At 38.0% G+C, this 26,095-nt stretch overlaps 1 protein-coding gene and 1 non-coding gene across 2 annotated transcripts in view; one reads left to right on the top strand and one right to left on the bottom strand.

The window, feature by feature from the left end:
• LOC118004223 overlaps positions 1–26,095 on the bottom strand; it is a 188,831-nt gene that overhangs the window by 58,745 nt on the left and 103,991 nt on the right. The window lies entirely within an intron of this gene.
• LOC118004347 lies at positions 20,775–20,878 on the top strand. Its single transcript, XR_004677542.1, has one exon. It is a non-coding gene; the product is annotated as a U6 spliceosomal RNA (small nuclear RNA).

Below are 26,095 nucleotides of genomic sequence, written 5' to 3'. Positions count from 1 at the left end.
CTTCTCTGAAGAAGACATACAAATGGCTAACAGACACATGAAAAAATGTTCATCATCATTAGCCATCAGGGAAATCCAAATCAAAGCCACATTGAGATACAACCTTACCGCAGTTAGAATGTCAAAAATGGACAGGGAAAGAAACAACAAATGTTGGAGAGGTTGTGGAGAAAGGGGAACCCTCTTACACTGTTGGTGGGAATGCAAGTTGGTACAGCCACTTTGGAAAACAGTGTGGAGGTTCCTCAGAAATTTAAAAATAGAGCTACTCTATGACCCAGCAATTGCACTCCTGGGTATTTACCCCAAAGACACAGAGGTAGTGAAAAGAAGGGCCAGATGCACCCCAATGTTCATAGCAGCAATATCCACAATAGCCAAACTGTGGAAAGAGCCGGGATGCCCTTCAACAGATGAATGGATAAAGAAGATGTGGTTCATAGATACAATGGAATATTACTCAGCCATCAGAAAGGATGAATACCCAACTTTTACATCAGCATGGATGGGACTGGAGGAGATTTTGCTAAGTGAAATAAGTCAAGCAGAGAAAGTCAATTATCGTAAGATTTCACTTATTTGTGGAACATAAGGAATAGCATGGAGGACATTACGAGAAGGAAGGGAAAAATGGGGGGGGGGATTGGAGGGAGAGATGAACCATGAGAGACTATGGACTCTGAGAAACAAACAGGGTTTTAAAGAGGAGGGGGAGATTGGTTAGCCCAGTGATAGGTATTAAGGAGGGCACGTACTGCATGGAGCACTGGGTGTTATATGAAAACAATGGATCGTGGATCACCACATCAAAAATAATGATGTATGGTGACTAACATAACATAATAAAAATTTTAAAAAATAAAAATAAAGGGTAAATTTAATAGCATGTCTTTAATAGAGCAAATTCTCAAATAAAAACCTTAATCAGAAAATAAATAAATTTAAAAAATAAAATAAAATGAGTCTCTTGCAGACAGCACATCAATGTGTCTTGCTTTTTTATCCAGTCTGATACCCTGTGTCTTTGTAATGGACACATTTAGCCCATTTACATTCAGAGTTAACTATTGAAAGATATGAATTTAGTGCCATTGTATTACCTATAAAGTTACTGTTTCTGTATATTGTCTTTGTTCCTTTCTGGTCTATGTTACTTTTGGGCTCTCTCTTCACTTAAAGGCTTCCTTTTAATATTTCTTGCAGGGCTGGTTTAGTGATCACAAATTCTTTTAGTTTCTGTTTGTCCTGGAAGCTTTTTATTTCTTTTCTACTTTATGACAACCTACCTGGATAAAGTATTCTTGCCTGAATGTTTTTCTCATTTAGCACCCTGATTATATCGTGCCAGTCCTTTCTGGCCTGCCAGGTCCCTGTGGATAGGTCTACTGCCAGTCTCATGTTTCTACCCTTGTGGGTTACAGACCTCTTGTCCCAAGCTGCTTTCAGGATTTTCTCTTTGTCTCTGAGATTTGCAAGTTTCACTATTATATGTCGAGGTCTTGACCTATTTTTATTGATTTTGAGAGGGGTTCTTTGTGCCTTCTGGACTTGAATGCCTGTTTCCTTCTCCAGATTAGGGAAGTTCTCCACTATAATTTGCTCCAATATACTTTCTGCCCCCCCTTCTTCTGGGATCCCAATTATTCCGATATTGTTTCACTTTATGGTATCACTTATCTCTTGAATTCTCCCCTTGTGATCCAGTAGGTGTTTATCTCCCTTTTTCTCAGCTTCTTTATTCTCCATAACTTTTCTCTGTATCACTAAATCTCTCCTCTGCCTCATTTATCCTAGCAGTTAGAGTCTCCATTTTTTATTGCATCTCATTAATGGCCTTTTTTATTTCGACTTGGTTGGATTTTAGTTCTTTTATTTCTCCAGAAAGGGATTCCCTAGTGTCTTCTATGCTTTTTTTTTCAAGCCCAGCTAGTATCTTTATAATTGTTATTCTGAACCCTAGTTTTGACATCTTACTTACATCCATACTCATTAGGTCCCTGGCAGTCAATACTACCTCTTGTTCTCTTTTTTGAGGTGAGTTTTCCTGTCTTGTCATTCTTGCAGAGAGGTCACTTTTCTATTTGTAGAGTTGCAGCTATTCTTTTCTTAGATCTCTGGTTGAGTTCACAGGTATTCAGTATGATTTGATAGATATGTAGCTGAATTCCTGGAACCAGACAAAACTAAGGTTTCCTACTCCCCCACCATCTTTGACCTCTTGACTGCTGTTTTTCAGTACTTCATTCCTTTTTGTGGCCAAATAATATTCCATTGTATGGATTTACCACATGTTGTTTATCCACTCATCCACTGATGGACATTTGGGTTATTTCCACCTTTTGGCTATTGTGGGTATGGCTGCTATGAACATATGTGCACATGTACTTGGTTCCTATGTAGTATTAACAAGTTTATATTTTAGGGTAAATATCTGTTCTCCCCATCTTAAGGCTTCCATCTGGGGACCCCCACATTTAGGAGCCAACATCTCTGTCCTCCAAACCAGGAAAAAGTCCAAGCAAGTCAGAAAGATGAAAAACGTTGTAGATTCAGAAAGAGCCAGCCATGACAGGCCTTGGATTGGAGGTGGTTTCCAGTAGCAAATTAGTGAGAGAACAAGAGGACATGACAGGGAAGAAGTAATTACTACTACACATCCCTGGGAGTGTCATTTAGTTAAGCAAAATGATGGCAATAGAATTAGCCACATCTTACCTTCTCATTTTTCATTTTTTAATGCCTGAGAGTAGGTTCTGTTATGCTCTCTAACACCTCATGGTGAAGCTCTGGCCAGGCCCCCAGACATAGTCAGGGACAGAGTACCACACAACTCAGCTGACCACTGGCTCCCAGATGCTCTAGGTCTTACTAATTAACTTCTGTAAACCCTCAGAGAATGGCTTTGTCCCAGCAAAGACAGTGAGCAGGACATCACCCCAAATATGGTGACCCACCCCAACTTGTATTTCCTGGCCACACTGGGCAGCTGGATACAAATTAGGGAAAACAGCTCAGAGAGGGAGCCAAGTGTAATGGTTAGGAGCCCAGACTCTGAAGCCAGAGAGCTGCCAGCCTGCAGTTGAACTCTGCCTCCACTTCTTGCTAGCTGTGTGACCCTGTGGAAGTCGCAACCACTCTGAGCCTCAGTTTCCCAAAAAAGTCAACTGGAGATAGTGGAAAGTACCAAATCCAGCTGCTATGTAATTTAAAAGAGAGTATGACACTTCAGTGTAAGAGCTTGATAAGTGTTAGTTAGCTAGGGTGGTATTGTAACGAAGAAGAGTTCCAGGATTATATCTCCTGCCAGGCATATTGCAAGAGCCCCAGTTCCCTTATCCCAGGAAGGCTGGGATATATTTTTTAAGTCTACTAGTCTCCCTGAGGCAACCATTTCCCTAGCTGCAGTCACACACACACAGACCCAATGCCCCCCACCTGGCTTTGGCCAATGCCACCAAATCCATGGAACTCTCCCTTCATCAGGGGGCACAGACTGTCTTGGACTTCACCTGGTCCCCTGCAGCATGTGAAATGTAGTCCTCACACATCAAGCAGGGTCCAGAGGCCAACATCGGGGAAACTCCTGCAGAGAGGTGGGGTAAGGGGTTATCAATTCTTTGGGCTTTTTGTTTTCTTTTTAAGGAATATAATTTGCATGTTTTTAAAAAGTATGTCCATTTAAAGATATTGAGCTAATAATAAGTAATACACAAATATGGCAAAAATAAATATAGGGATAAGTAAACCTGAGAACCATTGGTTCCAGTCTGAAGTGACTTCTGAGCCTGTGACTATGACTTACACAATGACCCCTTGATGTCACTGGATCTCTTTACCTCAATGCCAAGTTCACCAAACAAATTTATACTCACTCTGAGCTATGTGCTATGTTAAGTGCCGAGACACACAAAAGTGAAGAAAAATGAACTCTGTCCTCACACCTGGTGGATGAGGCAGGCAGGGGTCTATCGATAGCACAGGAAGGGCAAAGCCAGAGGGAATTCCTTTAGATATTTATGTCGGTGGTGCTTCCGGGCTGGGCTTAATGGCCCCCAAAATATCTGGACTCTGAGCTGATGAGACTCCATCAAGGAAGTTGTGGGGTTAGAGCTTTGCAGCATGCTGGTGTGTTGTCAGGGCATTGCAGTATGGTGATAGACATGTGATGATACCATGATCAGGACAGTGGGCCTATCAGGTTGTCACGTTACAGCCCTTGTGTCATGGCATGGTGGTGGCGGTGTGCAGTGTGGGGCCTGCTTATATGCTCCCAGTGTGGAGTTGCGTCGGTACCAAGTTCCACTTTGGCGTGGTGGGACATTCCGGCCATGCGCTGTTACAGCTGTGTCACAGCAATATTGCCCCAGCTTGCCAGGATGTTACAAGGCCATGAGACTCTGCTGTGCTCTGGCTGCATGAGCTTGCATCGCGAAGTGGTGGTGAAGTATGTGTGACACCACCTTTCTTGCTAGAGGGACTCCCATCTGGTTTGAGACCAGAAATTCTTTTCATTTCAGTGTCCAAGACACTATTTTTTCCCTCACTGGTCCAAACACACCGCACACATTTCTCCTCAGGCAGGAGAGCATTTAGTGACAGTTACCTGGGAGGCCTAGTAACTATGATCTCAGCTTTGTCTCAGGTGTCTGCCAGGTGCTTTCAAAGCTTGCCACATGAAAGGCAGTTGTCAGTCCAAGTCAGAGGAGGCAGGCAAGGAGCAGAGGCACAACTCAGTCCCTTAGCCAGGATGAACCTTCTCCTGGGGAAGAATGACTCCGAACTCACCAAGGGTAGCTGTCAGCTGGCCAGCTTCTGCCCCTGTGCTTGGGGACCATGGCCTACCCACTGGTCCAAAGAGCCTTTCAGGCTGAAGTTTCTCAAGATACCCATGTCCTGCCCCCATTTTGTCAACAAAGGCGTGGAACCATATGAAACTGTGGTTCTGAGCTTAAAATGTATCTCTTCCAGTCGATATGAGGCAGAAATCTGCTCATTTCCATATGCCTCACTTCTCTGGGCCGCATAGGATAGAGGAGTCCTGGTAAGAAAATACAAGGGATTCTTCTCATTCACAGTAGTTATGTTCTGTCAGTTTGTCTCCAATACAGAACCATTGCTCACAGAGGAAATTAGGGTTAGGTTCTTATGAGCCTCTGCTCACAACATTTTCATCAACCAATAAACACATAACTTTGTTTTCTGTGTGTTTCTGTGTAAAGATACTTTATTTAATACATATTACTGATTCGTTAACATTGACCTTACAGCCAACACTATAACTCATGCCTGAATGAAGTTTCTTTGACACACGTGTTTTCTCTGTAAGAAAACAGCTTTCTTGTGCTTAGGAACAGCAGACAGTACTTCAGCACCACACTTGGAGTGTTTTAGACAATGAAATCAACCAATAGAAAGCACAAAAATGCAAGAGAAAATGTGGCATTAAATAGACTGCAGAAAGACTCCCTGCCTGCCTCCTCTGACTTGGACTGACACTTGTTTACATTATGAGCACTGGAATAAGATGGCAGAGCATCATCTTGCCCAACAGCTGGGAATGTGCACATTGAGCAATTCCAATTTGTTGCCATTCTGCACATGTCCACAAATGACCACGAAATCACTATAAGTATTGATGTTGGGGTTACAAATAGATTTTAGCCAGTAGGCAAATTTGCAAATACAGAACCTGCAAATAATGAGGACGGATTGTAACTGGAAGGAACGTATATAGAGACTTGCAGGACACAAGGAATCATTCTAAGCGTTTTACATGTATTGACTCATTTAATCCTGCCAGCAACACAATGAAGTGGGTGCTACTATTGTCTCCATTTTATAGCTCAGGGAATGGAGGCAAAAAGGGCCAAGTAACTTGCTGAAGTTCCTACAACCAGGAACTGACAAAGCCAGGATGTGAACCAGGTATCTTGCTCTAGAACCCCCATGCTTAATCCATATTGCCTCTGGGTAACAATCTCCACCAATGACCTTAGTTTCTTAAGATAATCTATTGAAGTCAAAGAACTAAACCCACTACATTTCCTCAGGCATGGCAGGCTGGCTCATACTTTCTCATCCTGAGCAGTTGAAGCTTTCCTGATGCTTCCAGTGAAGCTGGTATACCATCTGTTATTTGATGACCTCCACTGAAGCTTCTACTACTGGCCTTGCTATTATTGACCCATCTGCCTTGGCTACCCTGCCTGACTGGGGAGGGCCCTTTCTTCCTACCATTAGACTACTGAGTTGCCACTTTCTTTCAATACTCCATCAACAGTTTTTCTTTCTGTGGGGTTGGAGGGAGTGTTGCTTTGTACCCTGTGGACAAGTCAGTAAGGCGAGGCATGTGGTACTACCCCCACGACTCAGGCAAGAGTTCAGGTACCTGCTTGAGAGTGATTTCCTACATGAGAGTGATCCCCTAAACCTCTGGGCTCCATTTCCCACTGGTATATATGCACAAATAGGTGGGAGGTGGTACGTAGAATGGCTACGAGCACTAGCTTTGAGTCTGAAAGATGTGTGACTGTGGAGAAGTAACAAACCTCTCTATGCCTCATTTTCAACACTGTAAAGTAGGTGTGATACCACCTGCTTTATTATAATCGTGATAAAAGTGATTAAGTAAGGGTGATAATAGCATCTGCTTTATAAGGTGGTTGAGAGGCTTAATTGAGAACAATCATGTGAAAATATTGCACAATGCCTGGTATGAAGAAGAGCTCAGTGAGAAGCTTTATATTATTCTTCTCATTTTTATTTCACAAGTATTCATTTTAGTGTTCTGGGCTTACCACCATCAATTCTAAAGGTCTTTTGTAGTTTCACATGAGAGTCTTAACACTTTCAAAATCAAAAGGACTCTTGGTGGTTTGTACCAATTGCTTAAGCTCTTAAGATGGACATATAATTGGATAGCTTCACCTCCCCCCCACCACCATAAAATTTCCAGAAACACTGATGGGATTCTAGGAAGGTGGTAGATGTAATTTTTTATCTTTTTGAATCACCCTACAAAACAGAGAGACTAACATGGCAAAACCAAACTCCTGCAGACAATATCTACAGCAATACAAGGAATCCATACCACTCCACAATATGAGCAATTGAGGAATGACCATGAATGCCACCAACACCATGTAGCAACAGCAAGTGTGCAGAGGGAAGCAAAGGAAGGACAAAGGGATTTCTGTTGAACTTGAGATTCAGAGAACCCAAAACTGCCAACAGATACTCCCAATGGAAGGGAAACACAATCTGGGGAAAACAGCCTTAACTGGCAAAGGCCTTACACGCTTTAGTTTCTAAGCACAAGATCAGAGAATACTGGAACAGTCTGAATGCTATGAGCTCTTAGAACTAACAAGAGCTCCCTTCCAAAACAAAGGCCTACACTGAGTAGAAAATACTGAGAATAGAATCTAATTTATGTAGGACAAGGTATTAGGGGAGAAGGAAAGAAATGTTCCTGACAAAACTGGGGAGGGTAACTAAGTCCACAGATGTTAGAATAAATAAAAGCCATATATTTGAACACTTTGTAATAATAACAGAATAGTGAACTGAACTCTAGAGCTTTGAAACTAGGAAAATGATCCTGGCCCACGCTCCCTTCCAAAGTGAATAGGAGAACTCAGGCCCTTCAAGTACAAACAACAAAAAATAATTGTGTTTGAATCCCACACAAAGTTATTTCAAGAAAAAAAAAGAGAATAATGAGCAAAATGTCCCCCTAGACAATAAATAAGCCAGAAATAAAGACTAAAAATGCAGAGAAGAAAACAAAGAAAACCCCAGGCACCAGATGGCTGCCTGGGTGAATTCTATCAAAACATTTAAAAGATATAATGCCAATCTTACAAAAACCTTTTTAGAAACTAGAGGAGGAGAGAACACTCCCAAACTAATTTTATGAGACTAGAATAACCTTGGTACTAAAACCTTATGAAGATACTAGACATGCAGATCAATATCCCCCATAAATATAAATATAAAACCCTTGAAAATACTGCAAGATACAACAATATATAAAAAGGATAATGACTAAGATTTATCTCAGGAATGCAAGGTTGGCTTAATTTTCAAAAAGCAATCAATGTAACATATTAAGAAGCAAAAAAAGGAGAAAACTCATGTGATCATTTCAGTAAATGCAGAAAAACCCTTTCACAAAATTCAACACATATTCATGATTAAGAAAAAAAGTCTCTTGGGGCGCCTGGGTGGCTCAGTCATTAAGCATCTGCCTTCGGCTCAGGTCATGATCCCGGGGTCCTGGGATCAAGCCCCGCATTGGGCTCCCTGCTCAGCGGGGAGCCTGCTTCTCCCTCTCCCACTTCCCTTGCTTATGTTCCCACTCTTGCTGTCTCTCTCTGTGTCAAATAAATAAATAAAAAATCTTAAAAAAAAAAATGTCTCTTAGCAAACTAGGTTTGGAACAGGAATTCCTCAATCTCTGTGTCAGTATGGATTTTCTAAGAAGCAGACACCAAGATAGGATTAGACATGCAAGAAATTTATTAGAGGAAATGCTTGTAAGAGGAAATGAGGAGAAGTTCTGGAAGAACACGAGATACTTGTCAGATCATGATATAAATATGACTCCAGGTGAAGGAGGAGAGGAGGAAGGCCAGTGGTAGAGAAGCCTCTGAAACTCCAGTGCAGCTTTCAGAGTTACATAAAGACATCAGAGAGTCAGTCCTCAAGCCAAAGTCACCCGCCAGAGGAATCCCACATCTCCTAGACATTGGCTGGAGAAGTGTCCACTTTGGGAAGTGTCACCTCCGCACAAAAAAAGTGATGGATTTCAAAATGCAACTGCTGGGACTGTCAGGCTTTAAGTGTCCCTCACTTGGAAATCTGAAAGGTACATTTTCATAGCCACCAAGGTTGTAAAGGGTTATGTATGAAAAACCTAAAACAAACCTCATACTTAATGAAACACTGAACACTTTTAAGAACAGGAATAAGTCAAGGATGTCTACTCTCACCACCTCTATTCTGCATTGTACTGAAGGTCCCAGCCAATGCAGTAAAGGAAGAAAAAGCCACAAAGACTGGAAGGGAATAAGTAAATTATTGTATACGTAAGATATCTATCCCCCATATCTATCAATTAATAAGGGAATTTAACAACATTTCAGAATACAAGGTCAATATACAAAAAGTAACTGCATGTCTATATACTAACCACAAACAATTGGAAAATAAATTGAAAAATACCATTTATGATAGTATCAAAAACCAGAAAATATTTAAGGGTAAGTTTAACAATATATATGCAAGCTACCTATACTGAAAACTATAGAACATTTCTGGGAAATTAAGATGCAGATATATGGAGAGATATACCATGCTCTTGGATTGGAAGGCCCAGTACTGTTAAGATGTCAATTATCTCAAAGCTGATCTAAAGACCCAGTATAATCCTGTTATGAACTAAACTGTGTGTTCCAAAATTCATATATTGAAGTCCTAACCCCTAGTACCTCAGAAAGTGACTTTATCTGGAGATAGAGCCTTTAAAGAGGTGACTGAGTTAAAATAAAGCCATTGGGGTGAGCCCTGATAAAATCTGACTGGTGTCCTTTACAGAGAGGACATTTGAACGCACAGAGAGGCATGGGGTATGCCCACATGCAGAGGAAAGACCATGTGAAGACACAGCGTGGAGGAAGCCATCTGCCAGCGAAGGAGAAAATAAATCGGCTGACACCTTGATCTTGGACTTCCAGCCTCCAGAACGGTATGAATATAAATTTCTGCTGTTTAAGCCCCCAGTGTATGTTATTTTGTTGTGGCAGCCCTATCAAATTAACACAAACCCCCCCAAAATCCCAGAAGGCTTTTTTACAGAAATGGACAAGCTGATTCTAAAATTTAAATGGAAAGGCAAAGGGTCTGGAATAGCCACAACAATCTTGTTAAGTCTTTTTAAAAAGATTCAACTTAGATTGGACTTACAATGCCTGATTTCAAATTTTACTATAAAGTTACAGTAATCAAGGCAGTTGGGGTAAGCATAGACAAATAGATGTGTAGAGAAAATGGAAATAGACCCACACATATAGAGTCGATTTATTTTTCACAAAGGTGTTAAGGCAGTTCAATGGGGAAAGAAAAGCCTTCTCAATGAATCAAACAACTGGATATCCATGTTAAAAAAGGCAAAATAAAAAACCTCAGACCATATACAAGGATTAATTCAAGATAGGGAAGTGCTAAAACAATAAAACCAGAAGAAAACATGGGAGAATATCCTTATGACTTTGGAATAGAAAAAAGTTTCTAGAGAGAACACAAAATACACTGAGTATAAAAGAAAAAAATTACATATTTGGCTTCATCAAAATTAACAATATCGCTTATCAAAAGACACAGTGAAGGGGGGAAAAAAGGCAAGTCACAGACTGAAAGAAAATGTTTGCAAAACATATACCTGACAAAGAAGTTGTATCAGAACTACAAATCAATAATAGAAAGACAATTCAATTAAAAAGGGCAAATGCTTCAAAAAGAACTTTACGAAAGAAGATATATAAATGGCTAATAAGCACATGAAAAGGGCACCTGGGTGGCTCAGTCAATTGGGCGTCTGCCTTTGGCTCGGGTCATGGTCCCAGGGTCGTGAGATCGAGTCCCGCGTCGGGCTCCCTGCTCAGCGAGGAGCCTGCTTCTCCCTCTGCCACTCCCCTTGTTTGTGCTCTCTCTCTCTCTCCATGTCAAATAAGTAAATAAAATCTTTAAAAAAATAAGCTCATCAAAAGCTACTCAACATCATTAGTCATCAGAGAAATTAAAATTAAAACCATAATGAAATAACACTGCACACCCACTAGAATGGCTAAATTTAAGACCAGTAATACCAATTGTCAATGAGGATATAGGGCAACTGGAACATTCATGCATTGTTGGTGGATTATTAACGGTACAACACTTTTGAAAAATAATTGCTTGTTTCTTTTTTTAAAATTTTGCTTCATTATTTTTTAAATTTTCTATTGAGATATAATTGACATATAACATTATATTTGTATACAGCATGATTTGATATGTATATATAGTGAAATGATCACCACAATAAGTCTAGTTAATATGTTACCACACATTGTTGCAAATTTGTTTTCTTATGGTAAGAACTTTTAAGATCTACTCTCTTAGCCACTTTCAAATATACAGTATGGTATTAATTACAGTGATCATGCTGTAGGTTACATCCCTGTGACTTACTTATTTTGTAACTGAAAATTTGTACCTTGACCATCTTCACCCATTTCACGCCCTTAAACCAGCCCCCAGCCAATCTGCTTTCTGTATCTATGAGTTTGTTATTTTTTTTTAAAGATTTCACATATAAGTGAGATCATATGGTATTTATATTTCTCTGTTTGACTTATTCTACTTAGCATCATGCCCTCAAGTTGTCACAAATTACAAGATTTCAGGACGCCTGGGTGGCTCAGTTGTTAGGCGACTGCCTTCGGCTCAGGTCACGATCCCAGGTCCTAGGATTGAGCCCTGCACTGGGCTCCCTGCTCGGCGGGAAGCCTGCTTCTCCCTCTCCCACTCCCCCTGCTTGTGTTCCCTCTCTCGCTGCCTCTCTGTCAAATAAATAAATAAAATCTCTAAAAAAAAAAAAAAAACAAATGACAAGATTTCCTTCTTTTTATGGCTGAATAATATTCCATTGGTGTGTGTGTGTGTATGTGTGTGTATGTCACATTTTCTTTATCCATTCATCTACTGATGGATACTTAGGTTGCTTCCATGTCTTGGCTATTGTAAATAATGCTGCAATGAATATTGTGGTACAGATATTTTTTGAGTTAGTGTTTTCATTTCCTTCAGAAATATAATAAGTGGAATTGCCTATTTCTTATCAAGTTTAGCCACATCTACCTTATAAGCCAACTGTTCCACTTGTAGGTATTCATCCAAATAAAATGAAAACATGTCCCCAAAAAGACTTGTGCAAAATATTTATAACAGCTTTTTTCTTTTTTTATTTTATTTTTTAATCCAAGTATAATTAACATATAGTGTTATATTAGTTTCAGGTGTACAAAATAATTATTCAACAATCACTCAGTGCTCATCACGATAAGTATACTTTTAATCACCTTCACCTATTTCACCCAGCTCCCCTCCAGCAACTACCAGTTTGTTCTCTATACTTAAGAGTCTGGTTTTTTGTTTGTCTCTTTTTTTCTTCATTTGTTTTGTTTTTTAAATTCCACGTATGAGTGAAATCATATGGTATTTGTCTTTCTCTCACTGACTTATTTCACTTAGCATAATATCCTCTAGATCCATCCATGTTGTTTTGAATGGCAAGACTTCATTCTTTTTTATAGCTGAGTAATATTAATATATATATACATTGTGTATATATATGTTAATATATATGTGTGTGTGTGTATATATATATACACTATATATATATATATATATATATATATATATATATATATATGCCATGCCTTCTTTATCCATTCATCTATGAATGGACATTTGAGTTGCTTCCATATCTGGGCTACTGTAACTGCTATAAACATAGGGGTGCATATATCTTTTTGAATTAATGTCTTTGTTTTCTTTTTTTTTTTAAGATTTTATTTATTTATTTGACAGAGAGAGATATAGCATAGCGAGAGAGGGAACACAAGCAGGAGGAGTGGGAGAGGGAGAAGCAGGCTTCCCGCGGAGCAGGGAGCCCAATGTGGGGCTCGATCCCAGGACCCCGGGATCATGACCTCAGCCGAAGGCAGTCACTTAACCAACTGAGCCACCTAGGAGCCCAGTGTTTTTGTATTCTTTGAGAAAATACCCAGTAGTAGAATTACTGGATCACATGGTAATTCTGTTTTTAATTTTTTGAGAAACCTCCGTACTGCTTTCCACAGTGGCTGCACCAGTTTGCATTCCCACCAACAGTGCACAAGGGTTCCTTTTTCTTCATGTCCTCACCAACACTTACTTCTTGCGTTTTTGATTTTAGCCATTCTGACAGGTGTGAGGTGATATCTCATTGTGGTTTGGATTTGCATTTCCCTGATGATGAGTGATGTTGAGCATCTTTTTATGTGTCTGTTGGCCTTCTGTATGTCTTTGGAGAAATGTCTGTTCATGTGTCCTGACCATTTTTAATTAGATTAAAATTGGATTTTTTTTTTTATGTTGAGTTGTATAAGCTCTTTATATATTTTAAATATAACCACTTACCAGATATATCATTTGCAAATATCTTCTCCCATTCAGTCAGTTGCTTTTTGTTTTGTTGATGGTTTCCTTCACTGTGCATAAGCTTTTTTTTTTTAAGATTTTATTTATTTGACAGAGAGAGACACAGTGAGAGAGGGAACACAAGCAGGGGGAGAGGGAGAGGGAGAAGCAGGGAGCCCGATGCTGGGCTTGATCCCAGGACCCCGGGACCATGACCTGAGCTGAAGGCAGATGCTTAACGACTGAGCCACCCAGGTGCCCCATGTGCAAAAGCTTTTATTTTGGTGTATCCCCAATAGTTTCATTTTGTATAGCTTTTCTTTATAGCCCCAAAATGGAATAAACCAAATTTGTCAACAGATGCATGAATAAATTGTGGTATATCTAATATGGAATACCACTCATAAATTAAAAAGAACATATTACTGATACACTCAAGAACATGTATGAATCTTAAAACACATATTAAGTGCAAGAAGCCAGATACAGAATAGCATATACTGTATAATCCCATTTATATTATATTTGAGAATGGGCAAAATTAAACTATGGTGATAGATATTAGAACACTGTTACCTCTAACGTGCAGTAGGAAGTTGTCTGGAAAGGAGGAAGAAGAAACTTTCTAGAGTGATAGAATTGTTTTCTATCTTGATTAGTGTTTTGTTGCATAGGTGTATAAATTTGTCAAAATCATCAAACGGTGCCCATAATGAATTTCACAGTAAGTTAATTATACCTTGAAAAAAATTTGAGTTAAAAACAGAAAAAATAGAGCCAATAAATACATCCAAAAGTTAATTATTTGGAAAAACAAAAAGAACATAATAAAAAACCTGTTAGCTGTTGCAATTGAGAAAAAAATGGGGGCGGGGACTTTAAATACATAAAATTAGAAATGACAGTGAGAAAATAACCATCAGACTGAGCACTTTTTAAAATGATATGAGTCTACTTTGCAGATAAATTTGGAAAAGTAGATGCAGTGGATAACTTTCTAGCAAATACAACATGTCAAAATCAATCTCAGTGGAGACAGAAAGTCTAAACACATAAAATACCACAGAAGAAATAGAGGAAGTAGAAAAACAGCTTTCCCATAAAAATGTCCCAGGCCCAGACTGTTTCTCAGAGATACTCTATTTTTAAAAATTATTGTATGAAGTGAAATGATTGCATCAACAAAAGAAAACTATAGACCAATCTAACTTATAAATATCAATAATTAGCAAATAGGATCCAACAGCACATTCAAACATGCATCAAGACCGAGTAGATTCAATATTCTAAAAATCCATTAATATGATCCATCATATTAATAGAGCTAAGAATTATGTAAGTATGTATCTAGAAAAGCCGAACTATTACAAGACTAGAAAACTACTACAAACAATTTAGTGAAATAGGTTATAAAATCAACATACAAAAATCAAGTCTTCCTATAAAGAAAATAAAAATCAGTTTATATTGGAAGAGAAAACCACCTTTGTGAAAATTAAATAAAATTAAACACCAAACAATGAATCATGGAACACTACATCAAAACTAATGTTGTACTGTATGGTGCCTAACATAACATAATAAAATTTAAAAAATTAAACACCCAGGAATAAATTTATCAAGAAATGTCCAAAACCTACAGGAAGAGTAACTATGGAGTAATTAAAAAACACAAAAATAACCTTGCTTAAATGAAAAGATATACCAGATTCTTGGACAGGAAAACTCAATATCAGAAATTTTAAGTCTCGGGGCGCCTGGGTGGCTCAGTCGGTTAAGCGTCTGCCTTCGGCTCAAATAAATAAAATCTTTAAAAAAAAAAAAAGAAATTTTAAGTCTCCCTAAGTTCATAAAATGTAATATAGTTCATAAGTTTAATATAATTCAACAAAAATATGAGTAAGTTTCTTTCTGGAGCTAGATAATTTTTTTTTTTATAAAATTCATTTGGAAGAACAGATAAGCAAGAATAGCCAAGGGGGAAAAGCCTGAGAAAGAGAGAGAAAGAGAAATGAGAAAGGGATAGCACTGTCAGATATTAAAACATACTATAATGTCTCTAATTAAGAGTGTGGCAGGGTAACATGCATGGCCCAGTGGAACAAATAGAAAATCCAGAAATAGACCCAACTGCATTTGGAAATTTAGCATAAAGGCAGAATCTCAAGTTAGTAAGTTAGTGGGGAAAATGATGGCTTTTTGATCAAAGGCATCAGGCTAACTCAATAGCCATAGGTAAAAGGATAAAATTGTATTAATTCCCCCAAACTGTGTACCAAGATAAATTTCAAGTGGATTAGGAAATTAACTGTATTTTTTAAAGACTTTATTTATTCATTTGACAGAGAGAGACACAGCGAGAGAGGGAACACAAGCAGGGGGAGTGGGAGAGGGAGAAGCAGGCTCCCCGCTGAGCAGGGAGCCCAATGCGGGGCTCAATCCCAGGACCCTGAGATCATGACCTGAGCCGAAGGCAGTCGCCTAACAACTGAGCCACCCAGGTGCCCCAGATTAGGAAATTAAATGTATTAAATGAATCCATACAAGTATAGAAAAAACAAATCTGAATTATTCTATAATCTAGGAGTGAGGAGAACTTTCCTACCTGATTCAGTATCTAGAAGTCATAAGGGAAAAAATTAATGAACTTATTACATAAAAAAAGAAAAAAAATTTTTTTACTAACATAGCATAAAAACACCATAAGGAAAGTAAAGAGAAACTGGGGGAAATTTTTCAACTTTATCATAGATAAAGGGTTAATATTTACAATATATAAAGAGCCTTTAAAAAGAAAGAATGGAAGACTAATAATGGTATATAGGGAGAAAGAAGCTAGGAAAATGTACAGACAATTCACAGAAAACTAAATATGCCCCTTATCTACATGAAAAGATCTTGATTATACACATAATAAGAAAAAGGCAAATTAAAAATACACTAGTGTATTGATTTCTGCATCAGGATAAAAAGCTTTTCAAAGGAAACAATCAACAACAACCTATGGAATGGGAGAAGATATTCATAAATGACATATTGATTAAAGGGCTAGTATCCAAAGTCTATAAAGAACTTACCAAACGGAACACCCAAAAAACAAAAAATCCTGTCAAGAAATGGGCAGAAGACGTGAACAAACATTTCTCCAAAGAAGACATATAAATGGCCACAGACACATGAAAAATGCTCAACATCACTCATCATCAGGGAAATACAAATCAAAACCACAATGAGATACCACCTCACATCCTCAGAATGGCTAAAATTAACTCAGGAAACAACAGATGTTGGCAAGAATGCAGAGAAGGGGAAACCTTTACACTGTTGGTGGGAATGCAAGCCGGTGCAGCCACTCTGGAAAACAGTGTGGAGGTTCCTCAAAAAGTTAAACATAGAATAGAACTACCTTATGACCCAGCAATTGCAATTCTAGGTATTTATCCAAAGGATACAAACAGTGATTTGAAGGGGCACCTGCACCCCAATGTCTACAGCAGCAATGTTCACAATAGCCAAAATATGGAAAGAGCCCAGATGTCCATAGACAGATAAATGGATAAAAATGTAGTATATATATATACAATGGAGTATTACTCAGCCATCAGGAAAAATGAAAACTTGTCATTTGCAACAATGTGAATGGAACTAGAGGGTATTATGCTAAGTAAAATAAGTCAGTCAGAGAAAGACAAATACCGTATGATTTCACTCGGATTTGGAATTTCAAAAACAAAACAAATGAACATAGGAGAAGGGAAGGAAAAATAAAATAATACAAAAACAGAGGGGGAGGCAAACCATAAGAGACTCTTAAGGAACAAACTGAGGGTTGCTGGAGGGCTATGGGTGGGGGGATGGGGTAATTGGGTGATGGGCATTAAGGAGGGCACTTGATGTAATGAGCACTGGCTGTTATATGCAAATGATGAATCACTAAATTCTACCCCTGAAATTAATAATACACTATATGTTAACTAAATTAAATTTAAATAAAAATAAAAAATACACCAGTGAACTGCTTCTCACCTATCAGAGTGGTAAAAATCCAAAATATCAACATGTACTCTTTTGACCAGGCTTTGAGAAAACAGGAACTCCCATCATTGCTGGAAGTAATGCAAAGAGGTACAATCCTACAGACAGGAATTTAGCGATATTTAGCAAAATAGCATATGCACTCTGATCCTTTGACCCAGAAAGCCTACTTCTAGGTATCTGTCCTAAAAAACACTGACAGAAACTCAAAAACATGAACACTTGTTTTGTAATAGCAAAAAACCTAACCTAATGTCCATCAACAGGAATCTACTGGATAAACTATGTACATTCAAATAGTGAAGTACTATGCAACTATGGAAAGGAATGCAGACTATCTCTATATATTACTATGGCATGATTTCCAGAATATAGTTCTGTATACACACATACGCACACATGTATGTAAGATTCAGGTATAGTTTTACCTATGTAGAAAATTCAGAAGGATAAACCATAAAGTAAATAAAATTGTTGGCTAAAGGGAAAGGGGAAAAAAAAGAGGAGAGTTTGGGATAGAAGCTGGACTTCTCTGAATAATACCTTGTTTTTTTATTTTTTACATTATTTTTTATCAAAGCATAGCTGACAAATAATGTTATATTAGTTTCAGGTAAACACCATAGTGAATTGACAATTCTATATATTATGCACTGCTCACAAGTGCAGTTTTTTCAGATTTGACCCAAGAAGCCTAGTTCTAGGAAAATGAGCCATGAAAATATTTTAGATGATTATAAATAGTGTCAAATCAGAATGAAAAAAAACAACGCCTAAAATAAGAACAAAATTAAATAGGCATATGATGCAGAGGTATATTATTTTAAATGGTTTCAAAATACAACAATTCAGCTGTATGTCTCTAGTAAGATAAATCTAAGAACTGCAATAATAATAATAATAATAACTATTTTCACATATTTTGGTATTATTTGTCCAAAATCTATATAATCTATATAATAGGATAAAACAACTAAGCAATTACACTATTGTCATTAAGAGCCAAGATTTTTTCCCATAAGAGGAAAAGATTCAAAATACTGAGGGTTGCAGGATGGGGTGGCTGGGTGATAGACACTGGGGAAGGTATGTGCTATGGTGAGTGCTGTGAATTGTGTAAGACTGTTGAATCACAGACCTGTACCTCTGAAACAAATAATACATTATATGTTAAAAAAAAGAAGAAGATAGTAGGAAGGGAAAAATGAAGGGGGGCAATCGGAGGGGGAGACAAACCATGAGAGACTATGGACTCTGAGAAACAAACTGAGGGTTCTAGAAGGGAGGGGGAGATGGGTTAGCCTGGTGATGGGTATTAAAGAGGGCACGTACTGAATGGAGCACTGAGTGTTATACACAAACAATGAATCATGGAACACTACATCAAAAACTAATGATGTAATGTATGGTGATTAACATAACATAATAAAGAAAAAAAATTTAAAAATAAAAAAATAAAAAATACTGAGGGTTGCGGAAAGGGAGGTGGGTGGGGGATGGGGTAACTGGATGATGGGCATTAAAGAGGGCATGTGATATGATGAGCACTGGGTGTTATATTCAACTAATGTATCATTGAACATTAAATCAAAAGCTAATGATGTACTATACGTTGGCTAATTGAATTTAAATTAAAAAAATTATTAGGCAAAAAAATAAAAATTAAAAAATAAAATTGAAGAGTTAAGCAAAGCCCTGTAATCTTAAATTTGGATTGAAAGTATCAGTATAAACTCATAATATATTTTCTCTTTAAGAGAGATTTCCATTTCCAAGCTTGGATACCTTTTTTTTCCAGAAGATGATGACTGGGGTCATGGCCATGTCAGAACTCAGGAAGCAATTTAGAGGTTCTCACCTGCCAGAGATGAGAAAATCTGAGCACAAAGAGAAGAACAACCGCAATGAATTGAAACACATGGAATATGTTAAAATTCATGAGTTCCTTCCTAATGATACCATAAAACAAAAAACCTCATTGGTCACCTCTGGAGGATATAAGGGAACCAACCCACTATTCTGAATGCAGGTAAGTATAGGGAAAGAAACATTTAACCTGTTTTTCCTGATTAAACTATATCATAAGTTAACTAAATAGGTGACGAGGAAACAATTCTCTCTACAGAAATAGTCCAAGTAATAAATGAGGAAGGAATAATAGAATTAGAATGCCACCATTTTGCAAATCCCCAAATGAAATCATGAATCTGGATGATGATTATTAATGGCTGTTACATCACAAAAAGAGACAACAGGTCATATGTGCTGGCCGATAGAAGTGCATGACAATACTTACAATGTAGTCTTGCAAAGAAAGAAACAAATTGGAATTAGACCAACAAGTCACTAGATCTAGCTGCCATGTTATGGGAAATATAGGGGACAAAGGAGCAAGGTAAATGATACCAGAGGGATGCAGTCCTATCTAGAAAATAGGAAATGGCCTGATCTCTTCAACAAATGAATTATAAAGTAGTAAAAGAAAGGCAGGGGAATCTATAAATTGAGGAGACAAAGAGAAGTATCAGTTGCTTGCAATGCGTGAATCTTATTTAGATCCTAATTCAACTGGAAAAAATAGGAGACAATTGTGCAAATGCGAACACTGGATATTTGATGATATTAAGAACTTACTAATTTTTTTCAATGCAATAATGATGTTAAGATTGTAATTTTTAAAAAACTCTATTGTTTAGAAAAGCATATACAAATGTTTACATATGACATTATTTAGGGGATGTGTGTTAATACTCTGATGGGGGAGGGGTACAGATGAAATGAAAGTGGCTGTGAGTTTATTTTGTGTCTAGGTAATAGGGACATGAGGATTCATTATACTATTCTGTCTAATTTTGTGAATTTTTGAATTTGTTATAAAAACTATTTAATGCAAGAAATTCATAAACCGGCTAATCACTATATGTGTGAAGTAGGTCTTTTGAAAGTAGAGAACTGAGCAGGAAAACCCATTAAACTCACTCAAAATGTATCTTTTCTTTCTGTCACTTTAGGCAGCCACATTTTGCTGGAGCTGGACTAGCTGTTTAACAAATGCTCCGCGTGGAGTATGGTATGCCAACAAGATTCCCCATCTGGAGAGGCTACCAAACCTTGACACTGCCCCATGGCCTCAGGCCACCTTCCCAGACTAAACCACCTATTCCTAAAAGCTGGCCTAAGGCCTTCTGCCAGCCCACAGGCATGAGGCGGGCACACTGCTGGTCCAATAACATACCTCGGACCCTCTGCTAACTCAATCTCTCTCGCACTATGAAGTTCCCTCTGACCTGTCTTGTCTGTAGAGCTGTCTCCTTCTCTAGGTTTTAATCATTACTTTTTCACCAAAAATTCCCTGCCTGTGTTGCCTATGTTGTCTTTGTTTCTTGAGGCCTGTTTCTATCAAAATCTTATTTGCGTGCACCCGTATACACACACACAGATATACACACACACACACACATACACACACCCCACAGCCTGTAAGTAGTAGTCTCTTACAAGAATAGGCACCAGTGATGGCTTCAGCAACATATGTACTAAAATTGGAATGTTACAGAGAAGATTAGCATGGGCCCTGCACAAGGATGACATGCAAATTCATGAAGCATTCCATATTTAAAATTTAAAACAAGAAGAAGAGGCACCTTATACCTAATTTAATTTAAATTAAAATTAAAAACAAGAAGAAGAGCCACCTTATACCTATCATCTGCTGTGTCAGTAGCCCTAGAATGACCTCAGGGTCATTCAAACACTCACAATGACCCTGAGAGGAGCTGTTATTATCCTATTATACAGATGAGGAAATGGAGGTAGAAGCTTAACCCAAACCACACAGCTTGTAAATGGCAGAGCTGGGATTTAAATCCAGGTCTATCTGCTTGCAAAGCATTTTTATTTAACCATAAATTGCCTGAATTGCCTTCTTTAGCAGCAAAGTAGCTATTCAATCAGTGCTCGCTAAGAGATACTTGAATCTAACTGAGAAATTCAGGCATCCTGCTCATATCTTCCCTTTCACATCTTCTTTATGTCCCAATGTCAGGCATCCCCTCTGTTCCCTGGAGTGGAGGGGCTGAAGGATGCTTTCCACTGGGCCTGGAAGAATATAAACACATCTGGAAGGAGGCTGCTGCTGAGCAAACCACGCTCCCTCCAGAGTGTGGACAGGATGAGGTGTCTATAAATAATGTTAAGAGTGTGAAGAGATTCTCTCCCCTGGGCTCCCTTTGCAAAAGGTTGATGGTAATTGATGAGGCTACAGGGACATGCCAATCCTTCTGCTCTTAGAACCAGGTGTGGTTATTTACAGAAATGTCACTTTCCCAGCCCTCCTTTCCCATCTCTGCCAGAGGGCTGGAGATCAGCAAAGATCAATTTACTGCTGCCCCAGGGCATATGGCAATAAGCCACCTATATGCCCCACTGTCTACAAACCAGGCTCAGGCTCCTGTTCTGGCTGAGAGTTGCTTCCTCTTTGGAAATTTGGAGAGAGAGAAAGATCACAGATTTGCTCCCTTTCCAGGCGGAGGGAGGTCAAGTGAACCATATTACAAACCACCAAGTCAATAAAATCTGGAGTTCCCACATTGCCCAGCTCAGAGTGGGAGAAATAAGTAGACCACCGGACCAGAAGTCAGACGTGTGGATCCCGACCCCAACGAGGCCGTCTGTTAGCATTTGATGTCTGAGTTCCAGTTTCACATCTGTAAAATGGAGGCTAGTCCTCTGTCATATGTCAGACACAAAAGGGTTTTGAAAAGAATAAATTAAGTAATGGAGTTAAATGACCTGCAGTGTATGAGAGATCATCATTATTATAGTCCTTATAATGAAGGACTCTGTTAGAGAAGTGTCCATGATAGGTTTTGGAAAATACCTTGTAACTGCCCGCACTCCCAGGGTCTTGCTGGTCAGTAGCATGAGCAAAGTGGAAGTGTAGCATATAAATTTAATTTCTCAGGGCATCCGAAGTGTAGGTGAAGGTCATTCTGTTATAACAAGGTTTACACCAAAAAAAAAAAAAAAAAAATCAATTTCACAACTAAATAAAAACACTTTTGGGAATAAGAGGGCAGAGCTCCATCTCAAGATTAACCAAGCTGGCTTAAAGTTCTACTCAGAATTACCAGATCTCAACCAATATTGGATGGAAAATTGTCATACTCCTTCCTTGCTGAGGGTGATACTGAAAGACCACACTAGAGGCTCCCCACTGCCAACATATCCAGGGTAACCAGCACAGAGAGGCCAGAGGGACTGACAAGACTAATGAGCAACAAGACACCCCAACCTGATGTTCCAGCTTCTTTTGGGGACTCCTCCCCAGTGCCTTTGCCAACAGCGCCCTTGGGCAGTAGCTCACACGGATAACCTCTCCCAGCCCTACAAAGTGGGAAGCTTGACCTGTAAACAACAAAGCTTGGATTTGAATCCAGGTCCATCTGCTTTCTAAGAACCACAACCTCCTCCCAGTCTATAACTAGTTCACTTTGCAGGGGAGTCCAGTTAGAGCCAACAGGAACTATATCTTATTCCCTTCTATCACACATCACCTTTAGCCATCTGGTCCTTTTTTGTTTCCATGATGTGGGCTTATACTTGGAAAGGAAAACCCTAGAGCTGCCCCCATCTAAAAAGGGTATCAGGTTGGACTGACCACGGTTGTTTGCTTCTTGATCAGGAGGGGAGCATTTTTCCTTTCCTCAGAAATTCCAAGCCCAAGAAACAATTGATTGAAAATATGTATAAAAAAGCTGTTTTATTTCTCTCCTTAGGAGGAGATGTTTTAGAAAAAGTTCTGCCTGTCTGATTTGGCATTAGGAAGAAGAAGTATAAATAATAATTTTTATAAGCCATGATAACAGTTAACATTCATGAGTATTTTTTTATTTAAGTGTCAAAATTCATGCTGAGTGATTTACATGGATTGTCTCAAATGATTAAACAGTCTGCACAAGATTCTTTATCCCTATTTCCAGATGAGGGATGGAAGCTCAAAGTAATTTACCCAGATCACACTGTTGAGAGGCAGCTTCACTTCAGTGCCTAGATCTTCTGGGGTAAAACCCCACACTGGTTACATAGGCTCAGGCCTTGTTCTATACAGCCTATTAAATATCCTTTTTAAAAATCCTTTCCTTGTATAAACTATATATGGTATATCCATACAATGGTATATTATTCAGCCATTAAAAGGAATGAAGTACTGATAATGTGCTACAACATGGATGAAACTTGAAGACGTTATGCTAAGTGAAGTAAGCCAGACACAAAAGAACAAATATTGTGTAATTCCACTTACATGAAATATCAAGAATAGGCAAATTCATAGAGACAGAAAGTAGGATTCAGGTTACCTCTGGAAACCTAAAGGGAGAATGGGGAAGGGGGAGAATAGAAAGTTATTGTTAATGAGTAGTGATGGTTGCACAAGATCGTGAATGTAGTTTATGCCACTGAATTGCACGTTAAAATAGTTAAAATTCCAGTGATGAGCACTGGGTGTTATACTGAAATGATGAATCATTGAACATTATATCAAAAACCAATGATGTACTATACCTTGGCTAACTGAATTTAAATTTTAAAAATGTCAAAAAAAATAGTTAAAATTCCAATTTAAAAAATTTTATACCATGTCTTCCTTATCTATATGCCTATCAATGGACACTTAGGTTGCCTCCATATCTTGGCTATTGTAAATAATGCTACAATAAACATAAGGGTGCAGATAGCTTTTCAAATTATTGTTTCATTTTCTTGGGGTAAATATCCAATAGTAGAATTATTGTATCATATGGTATTTCTATTTAATTTTTTTGAGGAGCCTCCATATTGTTTTCCACAGTGGCTGCACCAGTTTGCATTCCCACCAACAGGGTATGAGGGTTCCTTGTTCTCCACAGCCTAACCAACACCTATTATTTCTTATGTGGTTTTTTTTTTTTTTTTTAGCCATTCTGACTGGTGTAAGGTGATATCTCATGGTGGTTTTGATTTGCATTTTCCTGATGCCGAGTGATGTTGAGCATTTTTTCATGTGTCTGTTGGCCATCTGGGTGTCTTCTTTGGAAAAATGTCTATTTGAGTCCTTTGCCCATTTTTGAATTGGATTGTTTGGGGGTTTTGGTGATGAATTGTATAAGTTCTTTGTAGTCCTTGGATATTAACCCCTATTGAATATGTCATTTGCAAATATCTTCTCCCACTCAATAGTTTGCCTTTTGTTTTGTTGATGGTTTCCTTCACTGTGTAAACCTTTTTTATTTTGATGTAGCCCCAATAGTTTATTTTTGCTTTTGTTTCCATTGTCTTAGGAGATGTATCTAGAAAAATGTTGCTAAGAGAAATTACTGCCTGTGTTCTCTGCTAGGATTTTTATTGTTTCAGGTCTCACATTTAGGTCTTTAATACATTTTGAATTTATTTTTGTGTATGGTGTGAGAAAGTGGTCCAGTTTCATTCTTCTGCATGTAGCTGTCCAGTTTTCCCAGCACCATTTATTGAAGAGATGTTTTTCCCCATTGTATATTCTTGCCTCCTCTGTCATAGATTAATTGACCATATAAGCATGGATTTATTTCTGGACTCTCTGTTTTATTCCATTGATCTATGTATCCATTTTTATCCCAGTACCATACTGTTTTAATTACTATAGCTTTGTAGTGTATCTTGAGATCTGGAATTGTGAAACCTCTAGCCTTGTTTTTCTTTCTCAAGATCACTTTTGCTATTCAGGATCTTTTGTGGTTCCACACAAATTTTAGGATTATTCTAGTTTTGTGGAAAATGTTGATATTTTGACAGGGATTTCATTAAATCTGAAAATTGCTTTGGGTAATGTGGACATTTTAACAATATTTGTTCTTCCAACCCATGAGCATGCAATATTTTTCCATTTGTTTATGTCATCTTGAATTTCTTTCATCAATGTTTTATAGTTTTCAGAGTATAGGACTTTCACCTCTGTGGTTAGGTTTATTCCTAGGCATTTTATTCTTTTTTGTGCAATTGTAAGTGGACTTAATTTCTCTTTCTGCTACTATATTATTAGTGTATAGAAATGCTACTGATTTCTGGATATTAATTTTGTGTCCTACAAAATTTACTGAATTCATTTATTACTTCTAGTAGTTTTTTGGTGGAGTCTTTAGAGTTTTCTATGTATAGTATCATGTCATCTGCAAACAGTGACAGTTTAACTTCTTTACCAATATAGATCCCTCTAATTTCTTTTTCTCATCTGATTGCTGTGGCTAGGACTTCTAGTACCATGCTGAATAAAGGTGGCAAGAGTGGACCCCCTGTTCCTGATGTTAGGGGAAAAGCTCTCAGTTTTTCACCACTAAGATGTTAGCTGTGGGTTTTTCATACATGGCCTTTATGATGTTGAGGTATGTTCCCTCTAAACCCAATTTGTTGAGACTTTTTATCATGAATGGATGTTGAATTTCATCAAATGCTTTTTCTGCATCTATTAAGATGATCATATAATTTTTTATTATTATGTTCAGTTAGCCAACATACAGTACATGATTAGTTCTTAATGTAAAGTTCAACGATCCATTAGTATATAATTTTTATCTTTCGTTTTGTTGACATGGTGTATCATGTTGATTGATTTGTGAATATTGAACCAACCTTACATTCCCAGAATAAATCCACTTGATCATGGTGAATGATCCTTTTAATGTATTATTGAATGCAGTTTGCTAATATTTTGTTGAGGATTTTTACATCAACGTTCATCAGGAATATTGGCCTCTAGTTTTCTTTTTTGTGATGTCTTTGCCTGGTTTTGGTATCAGGGTAATGTTGATCTTGTAGAATGTAT

The sequence above is a fragment of the Mirounga leonina genome, unplaced genomic scaffold, assembly GCF_011800145.1.
Source record: "Mirounga leonina isolate KUSES-001 unplaced genomic scaffold, KU_Mleo_1.0 Mir_92, whole genome shotgun sequence".
In the NCBI taxonomy this organism is placed as follows: domain Eukaryota; kingdom Metazoa; phylum Chordata; class Mammalia; order Carnivora; family Phocidae; genus Mirounga; species Mirounga leonina.
This window is presented reverse-complemented; position numbering and strand designations above follow the sequence as displayed.